An 18,781-nucleotide genomic window follows, 5' to 3' on the forward strand; every position below is an offset into this window, starting at 1 on the left:
TAACTAAACTAACTAGACCAAGAAAGCCGAAACCTAAACCTGGAAGGAAGAAGCCATCAAGCTGATAAACACAGAAAGTAGAATAATGGTGGCCTGGGGCTGGGATAAATAAGCAGTTACTGTTTAATAAGTACAGAGTTTCAGTTAGGGATGATGTAAAAGTTCTGGAGATTGACGGACAGTGGTAATGGTTACACAACAATGTAAATACACTTAATGCCACTGAACTTTACACTTTAAAATGGTTACAATGGTAAATTTTGAGTTATGTATATTTTACCACATTACCACAATTTAAAAAAAAAAAGCAGCAAGCTGACTCATGCTGGAGAGATTCAGGTATTGGTAGCATGATGAAGACAAAAATGCAGGGTGCGGCTGGAAACGAGATGAGTGGTTGAAAGTTCATTTAAGTGGCCTCACCCCAAAACCAATCTTTTCCTCATCCCTGGAGAGGGTGTACCACAGACCCTGATCTTTGGAACACAGGTCAACACTGAAAGCAAGACAAAATGATTACAGAAAAACAGGAGAATTATTTGAAAGTCTGCATTCTAAATAGGAGGCAGAAGGCTGTCTCCAAGAAGAAAAAGGAACTGACAGATTATCTGATGTGTCCAACCATATTATATTTTATATTTGTCAGAGAACTGCAAATTAATTAATAGGTACAAAGTACATTAAATTTCAAACTCAGATAATTATTCCAGAAAACATTAAGTTGGACAAGAAAGGAAATACGATCACAGTGAATTCTGTGACAAGGCTGTGAAAAATATTTGCATAGTCATAATAATTTATATACTAAATAAAGAATTTACCCCCAAAACCTGATATCCTATAAAAGGAAGATGAGAGAAAGGGAAATATGTATAAATGTTTGCAGGCGGCAGAGAGATTAAGATGACTAATCCTCATTTTTCTTAGAAGGAAAGTGAGTAGCTACTGTCTAAAATGAAAAGCCAACAAAAAGCAGAACTGACTTAGAAAAATAAAGACACATCAGAACAAACAGCTGAAGGAACTGAAACTGACTGCCCCTAAAGGCTGGGAATTGGACATGAGAAGAGATGGTGCCCTGCTATTTTTATAAGCCTTGAATATTATTTGATTTTTTAAACTACATATGTACAAATATCACTTTAATTTTAAAATAAAAATGTACAGAGGCAAAACAGAAAATTGTCAAAATGTTAAAACGATCTGAAATTGTCTAAACTGAGTATACGCCTTTTTTTTTTCAAACTATTGTGTTAGCTTTCTGTAATTCTTAGGATTTTCAGTAGTATTGAGGTCAACATGCTACTTGCTGCTCTGCCCTTCAGTGCTGTCAGGCATCACCAAAATGAGGTTCCAGCGGGAGGAAATGGTGCTGAAAATGTTGCGCCCGACCAGCATGCTAAGCCACCAGCCAAGAACGCACTGGTGCCGGAAAACCCTGATGCCCAGGATGAGCAGGTGGAACAGGAGGAGAAGGAGAACAAGGAGGAAGACAACACAGGTGGGGAAAATGCAGCTGATGTCACATGAACTGCAATGCTTTAGAACGGGACGGAGCTACAAAGAGTTTACATGGGGAAGAATGCTAGGACTTGATGGATGACTAGTGTTTCCAGAACATGTCATCTGGGTGGTGTCTTTATACACACCGTTCTTTCTTGGTTTTGCATTTTACCCTGACCACACTGGTCATTTCTCCCTTGTTCATTTGGGATTTGAAGAACACCTCCAAGCATCTCATTTTGAAGGCCTAATCACAACCATAGTAGGGTACGTACTTTTAGCAATAACACTGATAATTTATCATGGCTTGGCAACTCTTGTTAAATTTCACAGGTCTCATCACTAGCTGGGAGTCTGCTGTATTGTTGTTAAAGGTCTCTGTGTTAGTGGCGGTAGAAATAAGTGCTCCCTCTCATTTGTGGCCGGTGACTGGATATCTGTTCCCTGGAAATGTCTGTTGCTTCTCTGAAACATCATGTTTCTGCATTAACTAGTAGGAATGGTGTCTGTTTTCTACTTTGCCTCCATTCTGTTGCTGAGACAGGTACTTCAACCTGGTGTATTTCGGTTTCTAAGGAATCTGAATGATCCAGATTTTTAAAAATCCAGTACAAGAAATGATTCACTTGACTATTTATAAACATCTCCCAAGATTTATTTTGTCAGTGGTTCTCTTTGGCTCCATCGTGCTCCTGGTGCTTTGTCTACCTATTCGTGTAATTAAGAGTCTGCTGCCTAATTTTCTTCCATACAGCATCACGCTCCGCAGTGATGCTCCACTGAGTGAACTGTCCCTTGAGCTGCTTCTGCTTCAGGTTATCTTACCAGTGTTACTTGAACAGGGACACACACAGCAGTGGCTGAAGGAGCTTGTGTGAGCAGGGACCGTTACTGCTGGAAACTTGCTGGATCTTCATTCCTATTTGGTGGAAGACCAGGAAGAAAATGAGAACAGTGCAAACCAACCAGTGAACAATAACCAGCCTGTCTGAAATAATAACGCTATTCCTGTGGTGGGGGAAGGTGTGTATGCAGCCCACCAAGCCATACTTCAGCAGGGAGGGCCTGCTGGCTTTCAGCCTTACCGTCGGCCTTTAATTTTTCCACTCAGGATATTTTTGTTGATTTTCTTCAGGTGCAAGAACCTTACTGATGGCCAGGCTCATCTGCCTTACTCTACCAGTATTTGCCAGCCGCCGGTTAATGTCATTTTGGACGGGGACTGCCAAAATCCATGAGCTCTACACAGCTGCTTATGGTTTCTACGTTTGCTGGCTAACCATAAAGGCAGGGACGGTGCTGGCGACATGGATGCCACAGGGATGCAGAGTGATCTTCAGAAGGTTAAAGGGTAGTCCTGCATGATAATGAAGACTTCGATAGTTGCAGTGATGCTGGCTGGAGTCATCCTGCTTCTTCTGGGGCTCCTGTTTGAGCTGGTTATTGTTGCTCCCCTGAGGGTTCCCTTGGATCAAACTCCTCTTTTCTTCCCATCACAGGACTGGGCACCTGGAATCCTGCATGTGAGAATCTGTAGCATGGATCCTCAGTGGTGGTTTAAAACTGTAATTGAGCAGGTTTAGGCAGATGGCATCCAGAACACTGACCTTCACTATATCATTCGGAAACTGGCAGCGCCAGTGATCTCTGTGCTCTTGCTTTCCTAATGTGTACCTTACATCATCACATCCGGCATCATTCCTTTACTAGGTGTTAACTGCGGAAATGCAAAACTTGGTCCACTGGCGGGGTTTTCCACTTTTACTGATAGTCGCGGTATTGACGGGAATCTTGTCCTTCCAGGTCTGCCAGTTTAAGTCCCTTTATGAACATATTAAAAAATGACAAGTACCCTGTGGGCCAACGCCTCGTGAACTATGAATGGAAATCTGGCAAACAAAGCACGTCTCCACCACCTCCACATTCATCCCAAGAATAAAGTGGCTGTATCAACTACCTTGAGCTTCCCCTTGCCTTTATGTGTCCTTTTTTGTGGACTTCTCTCTTCGGAGGTTTTCCCCAGTGATCTCTCAGTATTATTTTTAAGTTAAATGTATTTGACTTGCGTTCTCAGCATTCAGAGAGCAGCAGTGCAAGGCTCTGCTGCCCTTCCTGCATCTTCTGACATCACTGCTGTCTGAGGTCTGTATACGTGTAAAATAGAAGTTTCTGGATACCCTAAAACCTTGGATTAAACAGAATGTGCACTGTACATCTTTAAACAAAACGTATGTTAATTTATTAAATCTAGTTGTCACTTTAAAAAAAAAAACACCTTTCTTATAGCACAACTCATGAACTGATACAGTATGCAATTCACTGGAGAAATACTTTGGGCGTATAGCAATTCTAAAGCCTAACTGTTTAAAACCACTCTATAAACACAGTATTTTATTTATTCCTTTCCCCCTAAGAATATATATTTGGATATATTTATATAAAGGCTTATATTATTTGTAACTCTTGGATCAAATCCAAATTTTGACATTTCAAATGACTAACATTTGTAAGCCCCAGTGATGGTAGAGCTGAACTTAAATAAAGTCTGAGTGTCAAATGATACAAATGGACAAACTGAAAGGCTACTCATGGAAAAATATATAAAAGTACTAAACATGCAAAAGAAAACAGGAAACAATCTTATCTGCAAGAACTGTACAACTTGCAACTCTTTAGTATATGTGCTGCCAAACCGAGCACAACTTACAACTTTTTAAAAGTCACATTCTTGTGGGCACAAATTCACCAACTAAATATAATCTAATTAACATACTTCTTCTACACAGTCACAACCAAGAACTTCATTCCAGAAAAAGAAAATACTTCAAAGAACAAGATTAAAACCATGAGCAACTACATCAGAATCTACTGATTTTTTTTTAATTAATAAAGTTCTTTTCATATAAAAACTATGAGCCTTGGTTTGTTTTTCCAGCAGTACTAATGGCCTATGCTGATCTACAACATATAGTTGTTCATTTTCATGTATCAACTACATAACAAATTTACAAATACTTAAATAACTATCACAAAGGTTTAAGAGCATTAAAATCATGTGTGTTATACTGTTTATACTGCACACTTATCATATAATCAAACAAGAAATAGAGTCAGAGATAGAGCAACCAAAGAAAACCTCAAGTATTTGTCAATGAGTGCCCACGTGTCAGAGAACGTGACGGAGAAATTCCTATGCGACAAGACTCCTGCACTCAAAGAGTCTGAGATTCAGCAGTGCACGAGGAGAGGTAAGAAGTGTGTGTGGTGGGGTTGTCAAGATCAAGACATGAAAATTATTCATGAAAAATATTAAAAACTAAATGACTAAGTACTAAACTACAAAATATAAAGGGTAAATTTAGAGAAGAGGAAGATAACGATTGCCTTGAGAGAGGAAGAAGGCATTGACCTGGGTCTCAAAGAAGTAGAGAAACATTTGAAGAAATAAAGGAGAAAGATCAGTGTCTCTGTCTCTGTCTGTCTCTCTCTTGTTCTCTCTCTCAATTTTGCTGTATACTTAAACTACATAAGGACATAAACTACATAAGGACAGCTGAGACTTTCTGATTCCCAGTCTTATAATCTATGCATTACTACATGATAGACTATTTTATGTATTAAGTATTTTACACTGGACTTCATTATCAACCTCAATTTCCTATAACCAAAAACATTAGGATGCTATAAAAAAGATGCCTATCTTAAAGTAAGTATGCTATAATACACAACGGCCAAATGGGTCTCAGTTAAGACCACAGAACTTTTACAGCCAGAACCATGGCCTTCCCACTAAACTGAGATATGTTACTATTCCAGGACTATTCCTTTAGCCAACAGGCCATTCTAATGGGAGGGTACTGCCCAAGCAACAAATTTCAAAGCTAAAGTCACGGTTCCAAGGAATTCATATATAGAACTTTTTCATTGTTTTACCTAAATTATTTTGATTGTATGCTGATAGCTAACTAAATAGAGATGGAAAATCAAAGAAAAATAATATATCTAAATGAAACACTATAAAATAAACACAATCATAAATGCACAAGTCATTATGCCATACAGTTATCAGTCACAAACTTATTATAAGCTTTCTCAGGAATTATATTACTTTTTACACCTAACCTAAAATTTTCCTTCTCTAAATTGGTAAGAGCCTATTAGTTCTTATACATCTACAAATGGTATCTATGTTCACTAGTGTACCCCAATCTAAATTAATATTCATCACAAACTGAAAAACACTCATTGGTCCAGCACCTGAGAGTCGTGGTTCCTTACATCCTCTCTCACTTCTTTCTCTTTTCCCACACCCAAAGACAGAACACTCTCATGCTCTCCCATTATATTCCCATCTAAAACCCGTGAGCAGTAGTCAGGCGCTCCCTCCCCCTTCCATGAGGATCCACTACTTAATTGATCCAATTTATCCAGTATACAGAAGGGTGTAACCAAGTTTTCTTTCAGTATTTTTTCCTGTGTTTTCATGTGTGACCGAGAGGAGGAGGGAAAAGGAGTTCTAAATGGAGGCACAAAAGAGCCGAAAGCTACCTTCAGCCCTCTAAGGCAGCTGTGGCACAGTACAAAAGCAATGTACCTGAAGTGGAGGATCAGGGTCTTAAGCCCAGCTCTGCCATTTAACCATTTCTTAGTTGAATAACCTTTCACTTAGCAATTCAGCCTGCCACGTCCAGCTCAGTAGAGTCTTTGATAATATCCATGGCTCTTAAACCACTCCACTAAGCAGCCACATATTTGTAGATGGATCACTATTTCTACTTGCCTTTGGATATGTTATGTGAACTTTAGCACACATCTTTGATTATGCCTTAGATTAACATTTAATTACACAAGCCTATCACCAAGGAAATAATTGTCGTGGATATCAAGAGCAAAACAGAAATTTGGATCAGTGTTTTATCAATAATATTCAGAAAATCAATAATGAATAGTAACAATCACTAAAGTACTTTATTAGCCATTCAGGAATCTATTATTTTTAATTCTCTGAAAATGTATCAGTTCATACACACACACAACATCGACTTTTATGTATTATTAGTTTGTTTCAATGATTATAGATCACACTAGTTAAATATTTGACCATCAAAATTGTATACTCTAATAGTCAGAGTTAGACACTAATTAACTTCAGTTACATTTCACTGGTGACTGTATAAAAGGCTATACAAATTTCTATAACTTACCAAAAATTAACTCATACAATGTTTTATTGCTTCCACCACAAAGTTTTATCTAGTAGCTGAATACAGTATTAACATTTATTAAGCAATCTCCTTAAATATATTTAGTAGTTAACAGTATTAATATCTTATTAAAATTATTTCCACTGAAGAAAACATATCAGTACTTTCCCAACTTATCAGCATAATTGTATTTGCAGTACTATTCTAAATTACTGGATAAACTAGAAAGAAAACTAAAAGTTAATTATAATTTTTTGAAATATCTGGGATCAAAACAAATGCTACAGAACCCAAGTAAAACAACAAAATCAAATATATTCTTTGGGGATATAGGACAAAAAACAGACTTCTGGAAGTCTTATTAACATTAAGACAATAAACTAAATTTTGAAACAATTCCTAGAAATGCTAATGCTATAAGTGACTCTTCCCCATGAAGAGAAACTTAAGCAAAATAAGCATGTCTTAAAGGCCAACTCAAACAGTGCTAGCTAGAGTGAAAATAAGAGACATCTGAAGATAACGTTACTGTCTCATAATTTTTTTAAAGCACTAGGAGAAATTTTAAAGTTAAAGTAAAAGCATTAATCAAAGTAAATATGAAGATAAAAATAAGAGAGGAAAAACTAATGCAACACTTCTGGAACAGAAGGGGGAGGAGGATTCTAAGCAACCAAAGATGAAGATAACAGGAAAAAAAAAAAAAGATAAGTAACTCATGTGCAAAAACACTTTTGGAATCTGCATTGAAAATTAATTATACAGAGTAATTAATATAAAATATGAGGTTCCACCCACTACACTAAAGCATGAAGAGTTTATGTCACATTTTTCCATGCACACTCAATGAAGACCTTTCCTCCACTGTAAATTCACAAAAGGTTTTTGTTGGTGCAATTTACTATGCCTATTCTCAGCCCTAGGATATTTTTGTACCCAATCTCAAATTGGAAATGGGATGCTATCTGTCCTCAAAATGTCGAGTTATTGGCAGAAACGTAGCTCCATGTCTAATAACTTTTATGCTCCACTACAAGTTTTTTAAGTGGTATTCTTGTTTAGATGTAACTAGACTACCTGTATATTTTAAAATATAAATTAAAACTTATGGGATACATTGCTCATCACTGATATAATGCATCTGAGCCACCATTACCCATCTCCCTCCTAGCACTGAAAAGGAAAATGTAGAGACACTGCTCCACCACTTGGCTACTTCCTGCTAACTACATCTGCCCAAACTCCTCTTAGGAGCCCAAAGGGAAATCTATTACCACTGCTGCAGAAAGCTCACCATCTGTGGCCACTGATAAATGTATTAAGGAGGACTGACACAACAGAGGCACCTGCAATACTTACTGTCAGCTATACAATGAGGACTGTCGGCCGTAGGCAGAATTCAAAGACCCAAGATCCCTGCTCCCTGGTGTATTACCCTGCATAATCCTTGGGACTGCAAATATGATGGGATTTCACTCCCATGATTAGGTTAACTTTAAGAAAGGTGACTTATGACGGGGAATTATCCAAGTGGGCCTGAACTAACCACATAAACCCTTTAAATTTGAGTCTAGAAATAAGAGACAATTTTTAATGGCTCTCTATTGCCTATAATACTGCGCTGGCCAAAAAGTTCCTAACCTTGCACCAAAAAACCTGAACGAACTTTCTGGCCAATCCAATAGCAAGAGCTGCCTACTCTACCAGCTTTTTAAGGACTTCTGTAATCTAGCCCCAGGTTTACCAATATAAAAAGAAAAGATGGGCTTCCCTGGTGGCACGCTGGTTAAGAATCCGCCTGCCAATGCAGGGGATACGGGTTCAAGCCCTGGTCCGGGAAGATCCCACATGCCACGGAGTGACTAAGCCCATGTGCCACAACTACTGAGCCTGCGCTCTAGAGCCCGCACACCACATCTACTGAGCCTGCGTGCCACAACTACTTAGGCCCATGCACCTAGAGCCCGTGCTCCGCAACAAGAGAAGCCACCGCAATGAGAAGCCCGTGCACCACAACGAAGAGTATCCCCTGCTCGCTGCAACTAGAGAGAGCCCATGCACACAACGAAGACCCAACGCAGACAAAAAAAAAAACAGAAAAGAAAAAAACAGTATTATCATGGGTCAAATAGTCATGCTTAACAGAAAGTTAAATATAAGTTAAAACTAACTACTTAAGACTCCAAATCTAGATACTATTAATAATTCTGTTAGGTACTATTGCTCAGTTCTCCCAAAATTCAAGTTTTTATTACATCCTTCATTTTTGAAAGACTCCATTCTAGAGAACTACACAAACTACCAAGATTGTTTAGCGTGCAAGCTACAGTCCAGTTAATCAAAAGGTATTAATGGATGTATCCATACAACAAGAATATACTTATACTGAAGCAGAGGCATGAGAAAATAATTAACACAATTTCTAACAGTATAAAATCAATACCAGCAGGTAAGTGCTAGACCACCAGGACCAAATTAATTAGACTGAGTATATTCAATGTACAATTTTTGCTCTAAGTTTTCATTAGTTTGAAGCAACTAGTTTCTGTAACTAGTTTCTGTAACATGTCACCTAAAGATTCTAAGCTCTGTACTACTTAGAAGGTGTTTACTTAGCACTTATGAATACCATTTCTTATTAGTCACTTTTGCCCAAGAGTATATGTTCTGGGATGAGAGAGACAAATTAGGCAAAAAGCCCCAGCTCATCACTGCTCTTCGCCTCCCAAGGAACATCTAAATGCCATTTAGTCCTCATGTCCTTACCAGAGAATACTGAATGAAAACCTAGAATCAACAGGCTGGTATGGGAGAACTTTCTCAAATGTTGTGAGGATTAAATGCTGAGTCAGCACTTAAAAGATCCTGAGAGTGAGTGATTCCTTAAATTTTGTGCTCCAGATGCCTCCTTTCTTTACCCTACTCCCGGCCCGGAGTTCAGCCAGGAATACTGCTGAACATCCTATAATGCATAGGACAGTCCCCCCACAGCAAAGAATAACCTGGCCCAAAATGCCAATAGTGCTAGAGTTAAGAAACCCTGGTATAAAAGAAAGAACACTAAGTTAGAATCCCACCTTTACAACTTATTATCTAAACGACCTTCAACAAATTATGCAACTTCTCTAAGTTTCCTCATGTTTAAAATGGATAGCATGCTCATGTTGAAGGATTTAGGAGGATAAATTGATATAGAAACCTTTAGACACTTTACAAATGTTAGTTTCCATTCTTCAGAGTGAGTACAAAAATCTTCTCTCTCAGAGGTAGAGCTGTGGACCTCTCAAAGATAACTTCAAACTATGAATGACACATGGTACTCTGATTTTCTGAATCTCCTATCAAAGTCTAAGCAACTTGAAGGCAGGTTCTTATTGGACTTGGTATCCTCAGCCTTTACAACAAAGGAAGCACTGAGTTGTAGAGGCTGAGGATACCATCTGTTAAATGGCCAAATGAGCATATAAGCTCTAAGTATCTACCCACCATAACAGAGCAGTCATGGCATTGCACTGTACACAATTACCAAAGAATGTAAGAAAACATAACTCTTGTCCTGGAGAAATTTTAAAATAGTAAGAGATATCTAACAACAAAATATGTAGAGAGATTTAACACATAGCAGACACTCAAAAAAATCTCATGGGTAAAATTCACATGAATAACTGAGGTCACAAATGAATATTAGTGGGATGCACAAAAAAAGTTAGAATTAAATAGATTTAATCAGGGAAAGTCCTATTTTTCATTACTATAATCCTTCAGAGTACATGCTGCTAATATCTTCCAAAGGCAATGAAACAGTACACTTAAAGAACAAACACCAAATGTCAAGTGCTATCATTTGTCATTTTAGCAGTACTCAGCTAAATTTCATAATTCAGATGATGGTAGCATATTTTAACAGGTTCAAAGGCCATTTTAAGCAATTTTTAAAAATACATTAGATTTTAATGGAAGCTTATCAAATTCCTGACATCCACAATCCATCTTAATTATTTTAAATGGTCTGAAACAGAATAAGACCAAAAAGGCTGATGCTCAAATGTCTGAAATACACTGCTGAAAAAGCTGAGCTCAAGCATACCAAAAGTGTGTTAGAAGCAACTTTTTAAATGCACTAATGTAACAATTATTTTTAAACCAACAATTTTAGAAAAACAGCAGTTCCTATCTAAAGCTTATATAAATATAAGACACTGGGTTTGCAAGTGTCAGCAGAGTTTTAAGATCCCTTTCTAAAGCAATAGTCTCCTTCTGTTTTGCTTGGTATCTTAATTTGCCTTTAGTTTCAAAACTAAGTTTGCTAACACTGTTCCTCTCAAAACCTCAGGAATTCCATTACTAGTTTTAAGCTAAATTAAAGGAAAATAAACCCATTCAACCCATGGCACAAAGTGTTTGTTGATGCTCATAAATAGACTGAGAAATTTAGACATGTCTTAAGGACAACAGCTGTATAGTCAACTCTGGTTTGCCCCACCATGGAACTGAATAGAAAGAGAATTATTGCTACCACTTCAAGTGAGACCAGCACAGATACCTTTAAACCAACTAAGATATAATAGAACATTCTCTTTAAATCAGAGCCTTTGTGTATGTTTTCACTTTAGGGGAAAATGGTTAGAATACTCTTTAAAAAAAATACACATGGAGCCAAGATGTTACAAGCCTCTCCCCCAAAAACAATGCTTAAAATGCCCTCAACATTGCCCACCCACTTGCCTCCAAAAAAAAAAAAAGAAAAAAACAAGCTATAAATACTTGACATACAGATGGTTCTTTGTCTTATCACTAGAAATCTTCTTTTACATTCTGTATCCCTATTCTCAGACTCTATAAACCTTCCTGACAAGTACAGGTATTTTCACTTTCATCCCTCTCCATCACCTCCGTCAAATCATAATTCATCTCAACTCACCTGAATCCCAGGTATCAGGATCCTGTGAATGGGACTAGTAAAAGAAGAAAGTACTGACACTCAAAAGAAAGGGGGAAAAAATCCCATCTTTCCCATTTCCTGGCTCCCTCCCTTATCTTGGCCCAGCACTGCAGAGTAGCAACACAATGGAAGGAATAAAAGCACCTTAAGCTCATTCCATTGTTATTTCTCCTTCTTTTAGCCCTAACTCATTCACTGCTCCCCAAGCATCACCCTATCTAACCCCTACTCTCCTGTCCCAGGTAATGGAAGTCACAAACAAGGGCCTAGATTTTGGGTAGACCCGTTCCCTAAGAGAGGAATGCAACAAGATGAATGAATTTCCACCAGTCTTATAAAAGGTGATTCGAATATATTGTGATATAATGAGTTACAACATTTTTTATTGCCTGACCTAGTAATAAGCTAAATACCATTTTTATGACTTATTGGAAAAACAGGCTCCAAATCCAAAATTTCTTTTTTTTAATTCCCCATTTCCCCCATCCCAAGCCTCTAGCCACAATCTTTTTTAAAACAATTCATTAAAAAAAAAAAAATTTACAAGATAGAGGCTACCTATATAAAAGAGTCAAATTACAGTGACTGCTAGTGATTAAAACAATAGATTTGTGACAAAGTAAACAAGTGAATGCCAGTAGCTTGTGCAACATGAGTGAACCGTGCTTACAACCACATAATTAATAAAAGGAAAGAAAATAAATCTGGTTATAAACAGCATATACCAACCAGTGATCACACTTTTGCAAAGAATATATTATAAAACCAATATTCTAACTTTAGAAATGAATATACCATGAAGAATAATTTGGTAATACCTATTAAAATTTTTAATGCATATATCTATTGGCACAGAGATTCCACTTCTAAAATTCAAAGTACTGATATATTTACACAGATGTGATATATGTATACAATACTCACTGCTGCATTATTTATAAAAGGAAAAGATAAGAAAAAACCTACATATCAACCAAAAATGGAATGTATAGTATATTCAATACAATGAATACTATGTAACCAATAAAAAGAGTGGGTACGGTTGTAAATGTAGGAAGAAACTTGCTACAAACAGCAGCTGCCTCAGGGAAGAGGACCCAGTAGACAGGGAGATGGGAAATGAGACTTGTTTTCACAATATACCCTTTTGCACCTTTGAATTTTGAATCATATACACATATTACCCTTTTATTAAAAATGAGTAAGCTAAAAATTTGTTAAAATTTTTAGATCTAGAGTCTGTCATACAGAGTGAAGTAAGTCAGAAAGAGAAGGACAAATACCATATGCTAACACATATATATGGAATTTAAGGGAAAAAAAAATGTTATGAAGAACCTAGGGGTAAAACAGGAATAAAGACAGAGACCTACTGGAGAACAGACTTGAGGATATGGGGAGGGGGAAGGGTGAAGTGTGTTAGGGCGAGAGAGAGACATGGACATATATATACTAACAAACGTAAGGTAGATAGCCAGTGGGAAGCAGCCGCATGGCACAGGGAAACCGGCTCGGTTCTTTGTGGCTGTCTGGAGGGGTGGGATAGGGAGGGTGGGAGGGAGGGAGACAAAGAGGGAAGAGATATGGGAACATATATATATGTATAACTGACTCACTCTGTTATAAAGCAGAAACTAACACACCATTGTAAAGCAATTATACCCCAATAAAGATGTTAAAAAATAAAATAAAATAAAATAAAAAAATAAATAAAATTAAAAAAAAAAAAAAGAATGTAGACAATTCTCTCCAACCCTCTGATGCATAAACAGTTCTACTTTCCTCATCTGTAGGCAATGTTAATCAGGACTGAGAATCTGGGCTACTAGAGGTTACCAATATACAGGGTAGAGGGCTCATTTCCTCTTTAGTAAGAAGAGGTACAACTATGGCAACTCTGCATCAATCAAAACAAAGTATAATATGCGGAGAAAGAGGTGAAGAATTTATCTTACCCCAAGCAACCTTTATTACAGGAATAAAATTGGATGCAGTATAATTTTGTCAGCACTCTGAAAACCATGCTTCGCCAAAAGGAAAAAAAAACTATCTGGCTGGAATTTCTGGTTAGGGTCTAGATCTCAAATGGGTACATGCACCAGAAATATTTTGTAAAGAACCTAAGAAGGGCCAAAATCACTCAAATCCAAAAGGCTAGAAAACAAGGGGAAGGGGGAGGACAAAGTCATGGGCAATGTTTCAAATGTCAAAAGAACGTTTAAGATATTTTTCTATCAGAATTTTTCTCTTTATCTCTTAAATTCCAAGTAAGATTGAACGTAGCAGTCCCTCAGTAATTAAAACTCAAGCAATTGAAAGAAACAAACTCTTTTTCAAGCTTATTTTTAAATGTTACTATTTCATATGATTTTTGGTTTTGCTGCTAAAGAGAACAATTAATATAACAGCAGCTAATACTAATCTGGTTCCCTCTTCCGCTGATTCGAGTCCACTTATAAAACCAGGAAAATAGGGGAAAAAAATCTTGACGGGGGGGTATATAACATGGTAACATTTAGGAAGAGGATCATATTTATTTTTTGTGAAAAACAATACCATTTTGGGGGTCTCTTGTTAACAACACTATGACATTTATGACTTAGCCATCTAATCACACAGCTATATCACTATGTACAATTTAAATTTTACAGACTTAATGACTTGTTTAAAAAATGTAGCTCAAAGGTTTGTTGTCATAACCGATTACAGTATTCTGAAGGCTAGAATATATCTCAGTAAGTGAAAGATAGTAGCTGGCATATCAAAAAAATTAGTATATTCCTTTGCCAGATTCACCTGGACTAATGTCAAAAAAGAAAAAGAAATAAAAATCACGAAATACAGTTACACTTAAGAAAGCAGGAGGAGGGCTTCCCTGGTGGCACAGTGCTTAAGAATCCGCCTACCAATGCAGGGAACACAGGTTTGAGCCCTAGTCCAGGAAGATCCCACCCACGGAGCAACTAAGCCCGGGCGCCACAACTACTGAGTCTGCGCTCTACAGCCCGTGAGCCACAACTACTGAGCCTGTGCTCTAGAGCCCACGAGCCACAACTACTGAAGCCTGAGCAGCTAGAGCCCATGTTCTGCAACAAGAGAAGCCACCTCAATGAGAAGCCCGCGCACCGCAACAAACAGTAGCCCCCGCTCGGCACAACTAGAGAAAGACCACGCGCGGCAACAAAGACCCAACTCAGCCAAAAATAAATAAATAAATTTATTTTTTAAAAAAAAGAAAGTAGGAGGAAAAAGTGCCTTAGAATTAATATGTGGAGTTCATATATCTTGATATTTACAAAGGGAAAGGAGAAGAATGTTATCAACTGATAAGTTTCATTTTTATTCTATTTTATTTTATATTTACTAGTAAGCCATTTACTATGGCTCAAGAGTGTCCGAGGTACATGATGAACTTAACTAAAGAGTAATACTAATCATAATATTAATTATAATCATACCAAAGTTACAGATTAACAACCACACAAATGAACATTTAAATTCATATCAATGGTTTTCAATCCTGAGTTGAGTACCACCTAAGGTAGAACTGAGAGTTCTTTAAGCTATTTTCAAGATTTAAATAGCCTAAAAGCCTCACATACTGTCTGAAATACAACTTTTTACACTAATTGTATACATATCCATTTCTTTAGATCCTAATGGCTCAACTGATGCTTCATGAAATAACAAGTAATGGACAGATAAAGATTGATCAGATTCCAAATTAAGAAGGAAATTTAACAGAAGGAAGAGCAAAGTTTATGTCTGTTCCCCACTCCATTTTTCCCCTTTACATTCTTTTATTTCACAATTACCTTAGCAGTTAAAACACTGCAAGATCTTAGTCTTGTTCTCACATATACATAGCCAATATAAAATAAAAACAAATGATTGTAAGCCTAATTTTCACCTTGGGATGCACTCTCATTCTTTACATCGGTAGTACAAAAGAAACACTAAGGAAGAAAATGAAAGAAGGGCCCAAGATGTGGGATAACTGCAAAAACACAACCCCAAACATACCTAAAGACCACTCGAGAGTACTTAATGGCTGGGTAAATAAGATGACCTAAAAGGCATCTAGCACCTGCACAGGAGGCAAAAGGACATGCTATATTTGAGCCTTATACAGATCTAGATACAAATCCAGTAAGTCCCCTACATACGAACCTTCAAGCTCCAAACGTTCAAAGATATGAACATGCGTTCACGCGTCCAATCACTTAAGTTAGTTCATGTATCTGGCGTACACTGTCATGTGCGTACATTGTCACGTACGTGCATCCTCTACAAATGGTTGTGTTTTTGTGTACTTTACTGTACAGAGTACAGTAGTACAGTATCTGTATTTCAAGCCCAGAATGTGAGTGAAATTGCAGCTTGCCCTCTGTCTCCTATTGCTGACGATCCTTCAGCTCTACCATCTCCCTCCTCATCTCCCTCTCCAGTCAGTAACTCTTTTTTACCTGTTCACTCGATGCCAGCCCCTGTATGCCAGCTGTTGTACTGTACTACTGTACTTTTCAAGGTAGTGTACTGTAAGATTAAAAATGTTTTCTTTATTTTTTGTTTGTTTTTTATGTGTTAATTTGGAAAAAGTATTATAAACCTGTAATAGTACAGTAAGTCCCCTACATACGAACGAGTTCCATTCCGAGAGCACGTTCCTAAGTCCAATTTGTTCATAAGTCCTAGGGCTCCATCATTTATTACCTGCCTGACCTTGGGAATCTTACTTAACTCTGAAGCCTCACTGCTCTCCTCTATAAAACAGAAATGAGAATAATAATTCAATAGAAACTCATCTAACAGGACCTCTACTTTATCAACTTAGAGAAATAAAGAGCTTAAATTCCTCCATAAATCACTTCCTGATGTCCATCACAGGCTGACCACTTGCACCTGGTAGTCCTCTAAGTCAACCACTTTCTTACTGTGTCCTCACCCTTCTACTCTCACCAAATGAGCTGGAGGCTTAACAAGAGCCAGCTGTTTGTTCCCAAACCCATGTATGCCAACTGCACTTGTTATTGTAATTATGTAATTTAAGATTATGTAAACTGATGGATTATGAGCGTGAAAGGGGTTGTTTCTCCGAAAATTATGTTGAAAAATTCAAAGATTCAAAGGCTACTTATTTTTTGGAAGTTATTATAGAGTTATATGTATGTAAAACAGCTTTAAGAGAAGAGCAGAAAAAGCATAAAACTGTAGAAGGATTTTATTTAATACATTAAAAGTGCCTTTAAATTCTCTGTTCTAAAACGTATGGATACGGGGGGGAGCGGCGGGGGAATGAATTGGGAGACTGGGATTGACACATTTACATTATTGATACTATGTATAAAATAGATAACTAATAGAATCTACTGTATAGCACAGGGAACTCTACTCAAAGCTCTGTGGTGACCTAAATGGGAAGGAAATCCAAAAAAGGGGGGATATATGTATACGTATAGCTGATTCACTATGCTGTACAGTATAAACTAACACAATATTGTAAAGCAACTATACTCCAATAAAAAAAACTAAAAAGATGGAATAAAATTAATTCTCTGTTCTATTAGACAGCAATACTTAATAGATAAATGCCTCATGGGTGTGGATTATGCTAAACAGACAACTCAGAACTCTAATGAAAGGACCCATCCATAAAGAAAAGCCCTGAGCCTATAGGGGGAAAAAAACGGTGAAGGAATGTATATTCGAGTTAAAATTTAAAATATATATCATTTTTTATGATTCCCTGCTAATCAATTTTTCCAACTTTCTACTCAACATCACATATGAGATCTCCACATGTAGCTACCTCAAAAATGTACAGGAATATTATGATGACTAAATAAAATTAAGCACAGTGCTGGCACTTAATGACATTCAATTTAAAACTTCTGTTTTACTTTAAGAGTTTTGTTAGTACCCTGATGGTCTGACTACTACTCTAAGAATACAGTAATGCTTTCTTCCAAAACAGAAAAGTAAAAGGCACACAATTTCCTTGTTATTGTTATTTTTATATTTGGGTACACTACACATACTCCATACATGATTAACCATATAACTCTGTGGTGGCCATCAAAAAAGTGAAGACGTCCAATACTACTGAGACTGCAGGCTCCCAGGGTTACACTGTAAGGGTAACATTACAGTAATGCAGGTAATGTATTAACATATCAGAGTGACCTGGCACCTAAAGCTGACAAGAAAGTAGGAAAAGTCAATGAGATGCTGGTGTGGTGCCAGTGGAGGAGGGAGCAACAGCTCTCTGAAGAGGGAACAAACAGAGGAAAAGGTCAAGGACCCAGAATGAGGAGAGTAACTAGGAGGTGAACGGCAGAAACCAGAGAGGAAGCAAAGCAGAAACTGGTAATCATTCTGTAGGTAACAAACCTATAAACTGAAGAGGTTACAGGCAAGGTAAAGAGAAGGATCTGGTGATTCAACTTCCTGCTCAGAACCGCTGAACACTGGCACAGATATTAAAATGCTTTTCCAAATTACTTAAAAGCAAAATCACCTTTTTAAAAGTTCATGTCATTTTGACATTACAATCAATTTTACTCTTCATGGAAAAACTGTTACATAAAGAAATGCACTCTAAAATTAGAACAATGAAGTACCTTTTCACCTTATTAAGTTAGGGGGCGAAAAGTAACACTAATATCCAATCTAACAAAGATACAGTGAAACAGTACTAGTAATACCGTCCCCTTTTGAAAAGCAATTTGACTGAATGTCTCAGGATTAATAAACCTTCAGATCCTTTGGCTCAGTATCACACACCTGGGAATCTGCTATAAGGAAATAACTAAAAATATGAAAAAAAATATATACTCTTGGGTGTTTTCTGCAACGTTTCTTATAATAGCAAAAATTAAGTATGATGATAGCAAAGGAAATACTTAATATAATGTTAAGTTTAAAAAAGCAAACAAGGGGCTTCCCTGGTGGCGCAGTGGTTGAGAGTCCGCCTGCCTATGCAGGGGACACGGGTTCGTGCCCCGGTCCGGGAAGATCCCACATGCCGCGGAGCGGCTAGGCCCGTGAACCATGGCCGCTGAGCCTGCGCGTCTGGAGCCTGCGCGTCTGGAGCCTGTGCTCCGCAACGGGAGAGGCCACAACAGTGGGAGGC

The 18,781-nt window shown here is 37.5% G+C and overlaps 1 protein-coding gene and 1 pseudogene across 1 annotated transcript in view; one reads left to right on the plus strand and one right to left on the minus strand.

Annotated features, from left to right (window-relative positions):
- FRS2 (fibroblast growth factor receptor substrate 2) overlaps positions 1–18,781 on the minus strand; it is a 117,957-nt gene that overhangs the window by 88,391 nt on the left and 10,785 nt on the right. The gene's annotated exons all lie outside the window — the stretch shown is intronic.
- LOC103086947 (E3 ubiquitin-protein ligase MARCH6 pseudogene) lies at positions 1,300–3,442 on the plus strand (annotated as a pseudogene).

This window comes from Lipotes vexillifer, unplaced genomic scaffold, assembly GCF_000442215.2.
Source record: "Lipotes vexillifer unplaced genomic scaffold, Lipotes_vexillifer_v1.1 scaffold602, whole genome shotgun sequence".
NCBI classification, from domain to species: domain Eukaryota; kingdom Metazoa; phylum Chordata; class Mammalia; order Artiodactyla; family Lipotidae; genus Lipotes; species Lipotes vexillifer.